The 15,621-nt window shown below is 40.4% G+C and overlaps 1 protein-coding gene across 9 annotated transcripts in view; it reads right to left on the reverse strand.

Annotated features, from left to right (window-relative positions):
* LOC146407135 (uncharacterized) overlaps positions 1-15,621 on the reverse strand; it is a 975,296-nt gene that overhangs the window by 377,192 nt on the left and 582,483 nt on the right. Inside the window, exon 6 of one of the 9 annotated variants that reach the window (XR_014825606.1) lies at positions 3,110-3,247. The exons of the other annotated variants lie outside the window; for them this stretch is intronic. The gene's annotated coding sequence lies outside the window, so the exon portion shown is untranslated. The remainder of the gene's footprint in view (positions 1-3,109; positions 3,248-15,621) is intronic. 9 annotated transcript variants of the gene reach the window in all.

The raw sequence follows: 15,621 nt of genomic DNA on the forward strand, positions 1-15,621 counted from the left end.
AGAAAGCAAAGAAAAATGAGGGGAAAGGAGGGCTTGTACTTTCTTCCTAGGATGTAAAAGGTCGGGAAAAAGCTCAGGGGCTTAGCCTTCTCTCTTCAGAAAGATGTAGGGGTCACTGTCCAAGGGAGCTTTATCAAGGAAGTAAGCCAAAGACAACAAAGAAAGTGAGCCAAGGGAAAAGAAAAAGAAAAATGGAACAAAAAGTAAGAGGATGAAACTAAATAAATGGGAGAAGGAAGACAACTCCATGGCATGATGGGCTCCCAGGGACTAGAAGGGGCGCTGGAGTCCTCACTGCTACAGCCCCACCTAGTGGTTGCCCCACATCTTTCATACTTCGGGTGCTGAAGCTCCAGTAACCCTGCCTTTCTTTGAGCAGCTTTATCCAAAAGTTTTTATGATGAGCTCAAATCAGCTTCCCAATTATGAACAGCTCTCCTCATCCCCAGGACAAGAAGTCACAGCCTCACAGAGATCTGGAAACAATGACCAGAATACTGTTTTTCTTCTTTTCGATTCTCATCCCAGCAATAGTTTTCCCTCCCAACAGCTTTTTCTAGATGAGATTGTTTCTTGCTCAACCCTCTGAACGACTTTCAATTTGTCAATGCTCCTCTTATAATCTAGGATTTGAAACTAGACACACCCTCTTAGGTGAGGTCTGACCTCAGAGAACTAAACAGGATCCACCACTATTCTCCCCAGCCCCGCCCCCCCAATCCACTTGTTTGGGAGAGCTGTAGAGGCTTGCGGGAGACAGCCGGAACAGGCCCATGAGAACCGATCGTTAAATTTTCAGGAATTCTGTGAGGTCGTTTTTTAAACCATTGACAGCTTGAAATCAGCCATGATGACAGTATTTACGCCACAGATATTGGCAAATACAACAGATCAGGCTTCCCTTCCATCCTCTAGAGAGCTGGTTTACCAGCAACCACTGCTCTGACCAATCATATTCAATCTCTTTTGGAATTTAGTGATTCACAGAGGGTAGGCAGAAACCTTTAGCCACAGATCTACAAACCACAGACCTCCATACACAAGCTACAAGCAGTCACTCTCACTAGATCTAAGGAACATGGATCAGGATTTTAGTTCTTCTATCTACAGTGACCACCTTTGCTGACTGAGAACACTTCTCTTGGATCTGATTGACACTGTGGCCACATAAACTTCCACAGGGCACTCCCTGAGTCAGATACGAAATGACCAGGTTGAGGGAGAAAAAAAAAAAAATGTCCATTGAACCGCATTGTAGATGCTGCTATTACTGACACGGGCACAAACACAGAAGCTGGTACAATCAATGGCTTTTCTGCAAACTTGGAAATTCTCTCGAATTTCTGTTCTTAAATTCTAGTATTAACTATCTAGAATGACAGTCTGGTGACAGGGCTAAATTCCAGTCCTGAATGAGCCAGTCCTTTGGGGTCTGAATGGAAGCTTATCCCTGTCCCTCCCTGGGCCTCAGTTTCCCTGACAGCCGTGAGGGTTGAGTCTCAGGACTTTTAAATCCAGATGGCTTTTGCAGCTGGCTCCAGCTTGGGCCACGGTACTGACATCCTTATAAGTGCGTGAGCAGAACTTGGCATTGGATGAGCAGCGTTTTTCCACAAGTAATTCTCACTGTGTGGACTTGTGTCCCGCCTCCACTCTCCTGTTGTCCTGGGGATGATTTGTTTGTTGTGACTCTCCTCGGATATACTATAAATGCTGATGAAGTTGTCCTCGATGTTGCAGCTCTGGGCCATGTTATCTCCTAGAGAGTCTCACCCAAATCCAAGCTAATTTTAAGTCACTTCCCCAAGCCAGGCAATCAACCCTCAAATGAAACAGATATCTGGGGGAGCTTGAAAAAGCCTGCATTCCTCTCAAAGATCCTCTCTTTGGCTCTCACCTGAGCCCTTCTCAAGAGAAAATGCACAAGGGTGTTCTCTTCTGTCAATGTTATAACAACTTAGGAAGCACCCCAGTGCTGCTGCTCTGCATGTTCGTAATACATTCCCTCCCAGAGTCCAGATTTTGAAGCAAGAGAGTTCAACATCATCTGTCAGCCCACTCTGATCTCCTCTCTCATCATGGCTCCAGTGATACTGGCTCCCTGCTCAGCATCTTTACACTCCTTGCTCCCACTTCCTGGATTGTTCTTCCTGAACATGTCCCCATGGCTTGATTCCTTTAGTGTTCAGATATCATCTTCAGGACGTCCCTTGATTACCCTGTATGAATAGCAACCCCTCCCCTCCACCCTAGGCCTCCCTAATCTCCTCTGAGCTTTAACCTCTTGCTATAGACTGTCACCATCTGACCATGATGTATTTACCTGCATTTGACCCTTCCCCAGAATCTTAGATCCATGAGCATACGGGCTTTGTTTTGATCACCTCTAAATCTTCAGTGCCTGGATTAGGGTCTGGCACATAATAAACATCCCATATATATGTACTAAATGAATGATTACATAGTCAAGTCCTCATTATTCATGGATTCCATGTTTGTGAATTTACATACTTCCTAAAATTGATTTGCAACCTCTAAACAATATTCATGGCAATTTCATTGTCATTCACAGACGTGGGCAGAGCAGTGAAAATTTTGAGTTGTTTGATGCACCTGTTCCCAGCTCTGGTTGAGGAAAGCAATGGTTGGCCTGTTTGTTTCAACTCTCAAACTGTAAACACTGTCCTATTTACAGTCTATTGGGTGCCATGTTTCTCACATCTTAGTGCACTTTGTGGGTGATTTTGTTGTTTAAAATGTTCCCCAAACATAGTGCTGAAGTGCTGTCCAGTGTTTCTAAATGCAAGAAGGCTGTGATGTGCCTAAAGAAAATATACATGTTAGGTAAGCTCCTTCCAGGCACAACTTATAGAGCTATTGTCTGTGAGTTCAATGTTAATGAATCAACAATACTTATTAAACAAGGTGTCCTTAAACAGAAATACACATAAAATAAGGTTATGTATTGATCAGCTGATGAAAATATTGTGACCAGAGGTTAACAGGAAACTAATCCTCTATTTCCCCAAGGAGCAGTGGCTCAGTATTTAATTCAGTTCACAGAAATTTTACAGATCATAAGTATCATGAATAAAATAATAATTTGTACCTAGGTTTGAATCTTGAGTGCTAACCCATCAGCAGCAGTGGTGATCTGGTGATCAATCCTGGCTGATCCATGACTATCATTTTCTGAGCTTTAGGTTCCTAATCTGTAAATTTGTCATGATAACACCTTTCCTCACAGCTGTTCAAAAGAAAAAGTAAGACAAATAATGTAACCAAATGCCTAAAACAGCACCTGACTCATACAGGGTAGACCATAGATAGGCTTCTTACCTTTCTCTAGTGCATATATATATTTGCAATCCCTAGGACAAATACATGTTGCTTTCTTGTGTTATTAAAAACATTTCTCCATATAATCCTCAGGACTTTGAAACAGCCCACCAACTATCCCGATCTGTTCTCCTACTGTTGGACATTGAGCTTAAGTCAAATTTTGAATTATACAACAGGCAATATCTTTTTTGCTAATGAAACTCTTCCTCCTTCCTAAGGAGTTTATTTCTTTTCAAAAAACTGCCAGGAGTGACATTACTAATTCAATGGGTACAAATAATTATACAGCCCTGAGAGTAGATTGCAATAGTGGTGATAAGAGGAGACTTCCTAGCAGACACTCAGCTGGGTGTGGACTTAGAGGTTCACCAAGTGATTCACCCCTTCTCCTGCAGCTTTCAGCTTCTCAGAGAATTCAACCTGGGAGAAGCGTTAGCGATCATCTCATCATATCGAGGAGGGAAACTGAAGCTAGAGGAAAAGAAGTGAGCTTTCCAAGATGGTATGACCAGTCAGTGTCAAGTAAGAACTGGATCCCAGGTCCACTGACTCTCCAATTAATGTTCTTCCCCCCACTCCTTGGTCATAAAGAAAAATACAGTGTCCTACCAGGTGTGGTAATGCTGCTTTCTCAAGCTTTTAGGACCCATCTCTTTAAGGGAAAGAAACATAATAGATAGTTTGTTTCCTACTGAGAAATTTAAGCATGACATTCTGTTCTATTCCTTCTTTCTCTTTTTAACTTCTGGGTGAACACTGTAACAGAAAGGCTAAAGAGGCAACCCTGTGCTCAAGTATAAGGTTCAGTACCAAAAAAACAGGGAGAATTTAAAGTCAACCAGTACATTTCTGTCCCTGAACCTGTCATTAAACTCTCCTTACTCAACTGTTTCCTGTAGGAGGTACAAAGATTGCAACTCCTTTCATGAGACTGTGAAGCAAAAACTGAACAGTACCTTTCTGATATGAAAATAATAGATCTATACTATAAACCATCATGATAATAATTAATGGTTCCTAGAGAATGACAGGGCTTCGAAGAGTTATCTGCTATATTAGTATAATTTTCACACCATTCTAGAACTTAACTATCTACTTCCTCTCAAAAAGTTCCCGATGATATAAGAATAGAAAAAAAAATAAGTAGAACAGTTCAAGTTTCATAAAAAAAATTTTGATTTCAGAAAATACACTCCTTATTCAATTCCAACCAAGAAAGACAATACCCAAGACATTCATGGACCCACTTTCCATGCTAGATCAATGAAGCCAATGATCCTCAGGTTGACATTGAGTAAGAAGAGTTAACTTCAGTTATAATCTTGGTTTGAGGATGAGACAGCCTAATCTGCCACCAGAAGGACATTTTTGACATAAGAACAGACTCTCCACTTTTTCTCTATAGAAGTTAGCAGCTCCCTGTGTTTTCCCAAGATTGCCTATCTTCATAGGAAGAAAGAAGGAAAAGTAGGAAGGAAGAAGGAATAGATTGAGGGAGGAGGAAAGGGAAGAGAAGGGAAGGGGAGGGGAGGGAAGGAGGGAGAGAAGGAAAAAAAAGAACATCCTTTGAGTTCTACAGAAATCTCTCATATAAAAGAAAATACGCACTATTAAAAAAAAAAGAAATGCATATCCCATTTCCTTAACATTTAGTCAAGAATGTTTTCTCTTAACCAAAACCAAAGTCTTTTTTTCTTTCCATTTGGATATGATTATCTGTCCTTTATTCCAATCAGCAGCTGTCATGTATGTCTTGGATAAAGGGTCAATTTCTTCTCCATGCAGCCAGTTCTTATTTTTCCATAAAGACACTTATCTACTCTAACATTGGTACCAAGAACATTAGCCAAGATTTTAGCTATGTTTAATAAGGATCCATCAGCAACTATGTATCTAGTATCTCCTGCATACTCAGCACAGTTCTACAGAATGGAGATGTAGAAGGACTTGAACAAAATTTATTCAACTATCTATTCAGCTCCTGCTCTATGAGGACAGAAATACGTCCATCCTAGATCCTGCCCTTGAAGACCTCTGAAGGGAGACTGACAGACAAGCAAAAAAATAGTAGAAAGAAATGAAAGTTACAGAACAAATACAACAAGGGTAATAATTCATTTCCAGGGGAGTGGGGATGGTCACAGAGGACTCCTCTGAGGAGGTGAGTGCTGATTTGTGAGCTGTGAAGAATAATTAGGAATACTCCAGATGAATGACATAAGGAGGGAGAGGACAGCGCAACCAGTTGGAACCTTCAATGTAAAGGCCTTGAAATATCATCCAACAAGAGAGAGCAGAGAAACCTCAGACTGGAAGAATAGGTAGAGGATGGTAAAGGCCACTGAATGTCATGGTGAATATTTTGGATTCTTGGAAGAAGCACGTAAAAGATTTTGAGAACTCTCAGACCGCAATATGAAGGTAGACCAAAGGGGACAGGTACTAGAGATAAAGAGGTCTCACAGGTAAGAAGAGGTCTTTGCTCTGGCTTCATGGAGTAAGTGAGAAAAGGAGAGCAGGGGAGGCCATATCAGGGCACTTGACCACAGAGAACTGCCTAAGACGTGGAAATCCTTTATGTGGGGTGAGCCTCTTTGAGGAGGGATCAGGAAATGCCTGAGCCTGGTGACAGACTGCAGATTCCCGAGGTACCCACCTCTAGCCCCTGAGATTTCCTTCCTCAGCTACTAATTCACAGTCCTGCAAAGTGAAGAAAAGTAGACATTCCTCACATGTTTTCCCTGGGCCAGTGGAGACATGGTTCTCTAGCTGGGAAGGACTGTTAGTAGATATCAGCCCAGGCTGAGTAGCACTGCAGAGCAAGTGCCAAGGACTCTAATATGGCAACTGTCAATTAAAAAGTGACTTTGCAGAGTGCTCATTGTAGCTCAGTGATAACAAACCCGACTAGTATCCATGGGGACTTGGGTTCAATCCCTAGACCGCTCAGTGGGTTAAGGATCTGGCATTGTCGTGAACTTCTGTGTAGGTTACAGATGTGGCTGGGATTTGGTGTTGCTGTGGCTGTGGCATAGGCTGGCAGTTACAGCTCCAATTTGACCCCTAGCCTGGGAACTTCCATATACAGCAGGTGCGCCCCCCCAAAAAAAGTGACTTTGCATAGAAATATTAAGGAGCCAGGGACATAGACTTTTTCCCCTCTATGTCCTTAATCTAAAAGCTAGAGGAAGCTGGAAACAGAATGCTTGATTAATTTCTTAAGGGGAAAAATGTTTTGAGACTATAGTAGCACCCTGAGACTGTGCTTTCATAGGGAAGCTTCCACTTGATCCAATGCAGATTTAGCAAATTCTGTGTAAAAATGTACCCAATAGGATAAACCAAAAAAAAGAAAAGCATACACAGAAAGGACCAGACACCAAAAATGGGAGGAGGGAGGTAGCTCCTATTGTGTGTGTGTGTGTGTGTGTGTGTGTGTGTATCACCTCCTCTTTATTCCCACTGGTTCTTTCCCAAAAAGAAACCAAGAATACAATCCCACTCATAGCCTGAATCAAAGTAATTGAGGTCTTGTAAGACAAGAGTCTTACGAAGTCTTACATTGACTCTGCTGTATTCTGCCCTAAAAGTTCAGAAGGGCATAAGGATAAAGTAGTTTTGGTAAACAATGGTACAAAGAAATATGAGAATTATAAACCATCACTGTAAGTGATGCACCATGGAATATACTGGAATCATTGTTAATTTTTTTTATTAGACCAATCTTTGAAAAGGCATGGCTCGTTATTTTAATTTCAATTACTATAGCTCACACCACTGGATTCTTGTTATACCAGCCCTACTACCCAGAAACATTTACAACATTACAATTCTTTTCCTTGAAAGCCCACAAATTACACTAAAAAGTATTGATAATTTGCACTAATCATTTATTTTGAACAAGACATGAATGGAGATGAACGTGGAAATAAAGTATCCTGTGAACCTTTCAATTTTGATCTAAAGGACAGATTTGCTACCACATAAAAGTACAATGGGTAATTACCAGATGGTTGAAACGACAATTAACTTCATCCTTAATAATTATAATTTGACAGACAATAAATCAAGATGGCAGCCATCTGTAAATAAACACCCACAGAGCCAGCTAAATAGTATTGCACAATAGCTTAACCTCATAAAACTAGCAAACTAGTTCTGACTAGTGAGCTCAAAAATATATCTAAGACCAGAGAGAAGCAAATTTTTGGGTCACCATGTTCCTACATTTGTCAGCTGGACACAATTGAGGTCCTAATGTTGTTTTGTTTTGTTTTTTATTTTTTTCAAGGATAATTATTGTTATTTTCCACAAAACATGAGCTCATTTTAAAATATGGGATTATGACCTTTGGATTAAAGTGACACTATTCTCTCAAATAACTCTATCCCAGGACCTTATATACTCCTTAGGATATCTAGCCTTGACCATAAGCAACGTTTACAGAGTTCATTGCCCTCTTTCTTGAAAACATCTCCTTCTCTATTGTCCATTATGCTCTCCTACTTCTATTTTTCAGGATTCTTTGCTGGATTTTGATAATAATAATGGTGTTAGTATCAACAACAACATATATTCTTTATTATCCTCTGCTAACTGAATTCTATGCATTTTATTGGTCAATTCTATTAGCTTTCTGAAGTGGAGATCTTTTTTTCCCAATTACTCTTAAAAATACGGAGGCTGAGAATCTAGTCACTTGCCCATAGTTACAAGCTCATAATGGCCGAACAAAGATTTTAAGTCAAGTCTGTAATCCCAAAGCCATTGCTCTCAACTCTGACATTTCATATGCACAATCTTTAATTACTATTTTTTCCCAATTTTTATTTTGGTCTTTTAAAAAAATCTCACTAAATATCTTTTCCTTGGTCTGTATTAGCTACTCCCATATGTCTGTACCTCACTGCTAAGAATTGACAAATCTATCTTTAAACTGATCTGCCTCCTGGGTCCCATATTCTTGCAACGACATATTGCTCTAGTCCCCACCTGGATATATTTTTTCATTCAACAAAAAATCTATTGAAAAACTGTTGTCGGGCACTATTCTAGGTACAGGAAATACAGAGAACAATACAAAAATCAGTGTCATCATGGTACTTATATATTATAAATGAAAAAGAGTGGGGGGAAGACAATAGATAAAACCTAAAGGTAAAATACAGAGTGTTACGGATGGTGATCATATTAAAGAAAAAATGCAGAGAAGTAAGGGAGGGATTGGGAGACCACAGGTAAGAGGAAGCAGCCACTTTAGGTAAGGTAACCAGAGGAGGCCTCACTGAGTACAATACATTGGAGTGAAGACCTGAAAGGAGGTGCGGGAATTGATTAGAAGGGCATCTGAGGAAAATCCACCATAGACAGGGGAACAGTCATTGGAAAGCCTCATAAGCAGAAGCATGCCAAGCATGTCTGAGGAACACTAAGGAATCCAATGTGGCAGTGGTGCCAGAGAGGGATGAAGCAGGAGAGGAAGTCTGAGTAACAATGGGGCCAGCAGTTGGGAGGGTGGGTCATGCAAACCACCACTGTAAATGGTTTGGGATTTTACTCTAAGATGGGATGTTTTTGAAAAGCTATTGACAGAGAAGTCATGATCCAAGGTCTTTTTAAGAGGACCACTCTGACTGCTGAGTTGAGAATAGGTTGCAGGCAGGCAAGGTGGAAAGCAGGGAGGCAGTTTAGGAGACCCTTTCAATAATCCCACAAAAAAAGATGATGGCTTTGCAGAGAGTGGAAGCCTTGAAAATGGTGATAAATGATCATATACTGTATATATTTTGAAGAAAAAGTTATCAGAATTTGCTTAAGGATCAAAAATAGGATTTAAGACAGGGAAACTACAGAAGACTCTTAAGAATAGAGCTGTCATTTGCTAAGTGGTGAAAATTTGCTGGGAAACAGGTCTGGGGGTTGGGATTGAGGACAAGATTATGAGCTTAAAACTAGATATTCCCAGGTGGTTTTTACACACATGTGTACAGAGCAGAACCTATTATTTCCAGTTCAACACACACACAGACCACATTCCTTCTTTGGTATATTCCTCATCTCCATTAACACCACCCTTCCATCTAGGCATTCATGCTGGACTTAAGGGCCCTTTTTGACACACACCCCTCCCTTACTCCCACATTTAAGTCTCCCCTAGTTCATTCCATTCAGCATTAGACAAGTTCTAATTCTATGAATGCACCTTGTTTTTCTGTCTCTGTGCATGAATCCTTCCCTCAGTCTAGGTGATCCACCCAATCACATTCCCCCTTAACTTGCTTGGCCAATATCATCTTATTCTTCAACATACAATTTAAATACCTCTTCTTTGAAGCCTTCTGTGAACACATGAGCAAAATTAGCTGTTCACTCCTCTTACTCAAGCTATTACTTATTCATCAAGCCAACAGAACTTTTTCCACCTTGGGCTTCTGTTGATACTTGTAGCACTATGTGCATGTGAAAGTGATGAGAGATGAGGTCAGAGGAGGAAAAAGGAATGAGTTTATGAAGGATCTTGAATATCATACTGAGCAGTGGTACTGAGTCATGAAGTAGATAGGGAATAATGGCATTGCTTGAAGAAGGTGAAGGGTTTAATGTAAGTCTTCAAGGAGTCACTCTAGGCCCCATGTGAAGGGTGAGCTGGAAGGTAAAGACAAGCACAATTTGATGAACTCCTGAAATAAGGTAGAGATAATGGGGATAGAGAGATGAAAAAGATTTACTTTTCTTAACCAGACTCTTTGGGGCTTGGGAATAATAAAATTTCTTGAGCCTTGCCATTGGGAACAGTTTTAAGAACTCCTCCTTTGTTAACTCATTTAACTTGTTCAACCTTCTTATGAGGGAGAGGACATTCTCATGTTACAGAGGAGTTAAACCAAGACACAGATAGGTTGAATAAGCTGCCCAAGTCACATAGTAATTAAGTAGTAGAGCCTGGATTTGAATATAGGAAGTTACTCCAAGACCCATGCTTTTTCCATACCCTATACCTCCCACAATATATATGAATTAATATAAAACTATATTTAGTGGCACAAAATATTTTCCCAACCAATATCAATCCAAACTGAATGTCTGCTTCAATATTTTTGCAAAATCACCATTTTAAAATACACCATTCATGAACAGTACATGCTATAACTTGTGTTTATATGGATGCTTAGCCACCATGTGATGTTTTTCTTAGTCTTTCTTCTCCCTCAGTCAAATGAGGGGAAACATCTAGCATATGGAAGCATTTCCACACTGCAAGTTATGCTGAAGGGTAATATTATGCAATTTGCAAACACTGTCAAATGAAATATAAATATGCATTAGAAAAATGTGACAGAGACAAAAATATCTTTGTATGGATGACTCACTCAATCATTTTTTCATTCAACAAACATTAGTCAGGCACCTACCCTATGGCAGGGGCAGTGGTCAGCAATGAAAATAGAGAGATGAATGAGGAAACTCAGTCTTGAAATTCTTACTTTTGAATGGCCACAGATGAATAAAAATACTTCAGTTGACTTTCCCTAACCATCTTAGAGATAAAGAGAGTTCTATGCTTTGATTCATATAGAGCTATGGTCTCTAGCCCAGCTTCATCTCTTACCAACTAGACATGTCAGTCCATCTATCTGAGCCTCAGCTTCCTCAACTGAATATAAGATACTACCTTATAGGATGACTGTGGGAAATGGAGATTATGCAAGTGGATAAATTCTAGTTTGAACCAATGAAATCAAATAAATGACTCCTATGGCCCTTTGTTTTTCAAACACCGGTACTCTTTCCAAGGGTCTGGTCAAAATTCACAACTAACCAAACATTCCCAAATGTTCCAAAACTTGTAAACATCAACAACAGACAACAATAAACTAATAGCTCCCTAGTAGCTTCAAGTAAGAAAGAAATGGCCTTTATTATCAGGCACTAAATTGGTCAAGTTCTTGGAAAAGCAGCTGATACCATGTCAACAACATGTAAACCAGCTTTCTGAACATCAACCTATGCATGGAGAATTAAACTTGTTGGGGAAATGTCAAAGATTAGTATAGCAGTGAAGGGATAGTTCCTTAAGAACCCGTGTCTCGCAGAGAGATAAAACTTGAATTCTCCTGAAGATGTCCCAATAGGTGTTCTTCAGAGAAGTGACACTAGCCAAATGGCTGGTTCTCTCCCAACAGGAAGACCCCCCCAAAAAAAATTTCCAGGAACAACAGTCCCATTCATTGCTCCAGCTATGAGTCAAAAGGGGACTCCCACAATAATTCAGTAAGAGAAAGAGGATCAAACTAGTTCTCCAACCTCTGCATGATAGACATCTCACCATATAAGGATGGAGGGCTAGTTGGAGGAAATCAACAAATACCAGCTACATTCATGTGTCAAGCATTGTGTCAGGCTCTTTTAATTAGGCAACCTGCTTAATATTCACAATACCTCAATTAGGGAAATAGGTAAGTAGTTATTATTTCCATTTTAGTGGGTGAAGAAACTGAAACTCAGAGAGGGTAAGCTGGAACTCTCCTGAAGCTGTGTAACAGGTTTTTTCCAGAAAAGACCCCAATAACTGACAATTAGTAGGTAGAATTTGAATCCAGATCTTTCTGACATCTAAACCTATATTCTTTCTATTATGCTACTCTCTCTCTCAGAGTAAAATCTGAAATTGGTTGGTATAGTCTACCCCAAGATAATTTCTGCCCTTCTCTGTGTGTCATGAATTCCCAGGAGACTGACCTCAACGATGTGTATCTCCAGTCTCCCTTGCCCTCTGGCTTCTGGCTGAATGAGCGATGGGCAGCACCACTTCTTGGCTGATGGGCAGCAGCACCACCAAGTGATTAGAGGATGCAAGGAGAGAGATTGGGGAATTTATTCTCCTGTTTCCACCAAGCCTTGCTGTCCTGAGCCATGCTGCATTCCTACAGCTACAGGTCCTTTGGTGCCTTCTGGGGCTGGTCCAGGGGACTTCTAGGGCTCCAGCCTCTAAGTCTGACCTCTCGCTCCATCTGCCTGAGGCAGTGAGAGCTCCCCGATGTTAACAATTCCTGAGTCCTCACCACTCCTTGTCAATTCCCCTAACCATGTCCATGCCTCTTAAATATTCTCTTCACAAAACTATATTCAGCTAAGCCCTTTTGAGTGTGCCATTTGTTTCCTGCTAAGATTCTAATGATATATATTGTATATTTAATTCCACCATAGTGTAGACTCTTAAACTGGTCTTTGGGTATCCAGTAAATAGCATCAACTTGCATCTCATGGAAATGAATCAGCTAAAATTATAGCGAACACATTTTGTTTGGATTTGATGAGCTCGCTAGCGGGACAATAAACTCCCCACATGTTATTGGCAACTGCTGTAATGAATGAAACTTCCCAGTCACACTTGGAATGTGATGTTTTTCCATGAGGCTGTGCTACGAAGATGAAATCCAAAGAATATGAAAACACACTTTAAAGACCCTGCCAAGAAGTTCTCTAGAATGTATGCAAAATGGAGCTAAAAGCATTTGTAACTCTGTCTTAGAAAGTTGGCTTTCGGTTAGAAAAACTTGACTGAAATCACTTGAGCTATCCTGTCACTGGCTTTTAATGATGAGTGAGTAATTTGAAAATGAACTGAGAAATGTTTCAGCTTTAATGGCTTTTTTGAAGTTTTCACAGGGCTCCTACATACACAACAGGAGTTTGATTAGGAAAGAAATAAATCAAACGGGCCGAATGGGAGGCTTCAAGTAATACTTCAGTGGGACCACTAGGTGCAGGCTGAGATTCTGTTTACACATGTGAGGATAAAGCTGAGATCTGAGCTCCTTCTCTCCAGAAGTACGCACCCTCTCCAAAAGAAAATGCACCAAAAAAACCACTGCCAGCTACTTCTCCTGAAAACTATTTGCACAATCATTTCATTCTCTACCTTACCCTACACATAAAGATCTATCTCATGGTGAGTTAGAGACACAACACACAGGAGAGGATTTTATCTTTGGGAAAGTTTAAGGAGACAGTTTTGTCTTTGTTAAGGTTCTTCAGTCCTATGGCTTTTGATATTATTGCAAACATGATACTTCAATTTTTATGCACTCCCCTGAGCATTATAGAAGAGAGTATGTTTGCTCTTCTAAACACACCTATGAATCATTTAGTATTTATCTTCCCTCTCTCCCCACCCCACCCCAACAAAATTTTACTGCATAGACTTTATACCCACAATAGAGCACAGAGTAGGTGCTCAAATATTTGCATGAGTCTATTTTTATTTCTAATCTATGACAATTTGGGGGGCAGGGTATGGAGAATAGGACGATAATCAGCATTATCAAGTTTTAATTGCCCTGGATACTAAAGGTGCTCTTGTTCATTCATCTCCTAGCTGTGTGGCTTTAGGCAAGTTACACAACATCTCTGGCGTTCCCCATCCATAGACCATGGGCATGAACTCTTGCTTTGTGATATTTCTGTGATGATTAAATACTACAATCTTTGTGAAGGGCCTAGAATGATAATAGGCACATGGAAAAGGGCTCCTAAAGTCAGGCCCATGCCATTCCTTCCAAACTGATACCATGGACCCATGATATAAGTAGTGTGAAGGACAGAGAGATTAAGGGAGGTACCTTATTTGGAGGAAACCTGGATTAGCAGACAATCCTGATTTCATGCTACTCAAAGCTTTGCTGATAATTTCAATCATGTATCTAGGTAACTTTTTCAGGTTTCTCTAGTAGGCAGGTAGTACTGCTAAGCAGCTCATCATAGTCTGTTAACTAGGTATAGTTCAGATATACAAATATTATATTTTATCCAATTTTTCCATCTTCTAGTTCTCCAGCAGATGAGATTTTGTATCTGATGGTTTAAGAAGTCTCTAATACCATGTGCGTCTCCAACACCATTTACCTTATTCCATCATTCTTCTATTTCAACCATCATTTATAAACATTTCCTATGTCCCAAACACACTGCTAGGGACTGGTTGTAGTAATGAAAAAGACATGATCCCTTAGGTAAAGGAATTCACATTCCGCTCAGGAAGAGAGACCAACAAATTCAGGAATACAATTGTGATGGCAGAATATAGATGCTGAAACCAGAGCCAAGATGGGGTGAGGCCTATGGTATAAAATTTAAGGAGGCATTCACTATTAGTGTCATGGGACTTGCAGAATCAGCATTTATACCACCCTGAGAATGAGAGCCTCTTTAAATTTTGTGCCCAAAACACAGAGGAGAAAGACCCAACTCCTCTCTCTGAACTCTAGGAAAGTCTTCTGGAGCAGATGACTTAACTCAAGCCTCTGAGAAGGGAAGATGTTAGCCAGGCAGAATGAGGTGGGAAGGGATTGTGAGTGTTCTATGCAGACAGGTCAGCAAATGCACAACTGCAGAGGTGAGAGAGAGCACATATCACTGATATGCCTTCCAGGAGATTGAAACAACTGGATTACTGCAAAGTGGAGGTGGCAGTGGGGAGATGAGTGGCAGGACAGAGATTGACTGGGAGTCAAGGTCAGTTTACAGAAGAACTTAGGAGATAAACATGTTGTATATTTGGGAAGGCCAAATTACTCATCAGGACACTTGAACCAGGACACTTTTAAGGGTAAAAGGGGCTGCTATCTATAATTGTTGGGGCAGCAAGGTCAAACTTGGGTATGTGTATGTATAATGCATCCACATTACACTGCAAACTGATGTCTCTTGACTTCATCCTAGTGTTTTTCCCACTCTCCCGAGTGTTGGAGATATTTCACTCTTTTTTTTGTACATAGGGAAGACCTTGGGAAAACAGAGGAAGTTCAGAAAATGGCTTGTGACTAGAAGGCCAATAAAACTCCTCTATGAATGTGAGTTTCAGAACTATGTAGAGGCCAGTATCACATCTTGTATATGAGGACCATGTTTCCAGCTCAGCAAAAATCTTTCCATTTTTTAACAAATCCAAACATGAATGTGTTATTTGAGTTTTGGTTCTAGGTAGTAAAAGAACTGCAGTATTTCTGTACACAGCAGTGAATAGGCCAGAAATTGTCAAAGTTTATTCCACCAAACATGATGCCAGTCTGCCAGCTTGCATCCATCTTACCCTCCAATGGATTCCAGAGACTTGTGAACAATCTGATACGTCATTGCTGAATGCAACCAGAGTCTGGATTTGAGTGAGGTTTCGATGCACAGACTGTAAGAAAATTGTTGTGGAGGAGACTATTCATTTGCTTAATGATATTTAATACAAAGTAGGTCTATTGGACACCCTAACTCTTACCTTCACA

The sequence above is a fragment of the Sus scrofa genome, chromosome 1 (assembly GCF_054392235.1).
Source record: "Sus scrofa isolate SSC_HxYL_T2T_F1_AM1 chromosome 1, Sscrofa_HxYL_maternal_Yorkshire_Landrace_v2.0, whole genome shotgun sequence".
NCBI classification, from domain to species: domain Eukaryota; kingdom Metazoa; phylum Chordata; class Mammalia; order Artiodactyla; family Suidae; genus Sus; species Sus scrofa.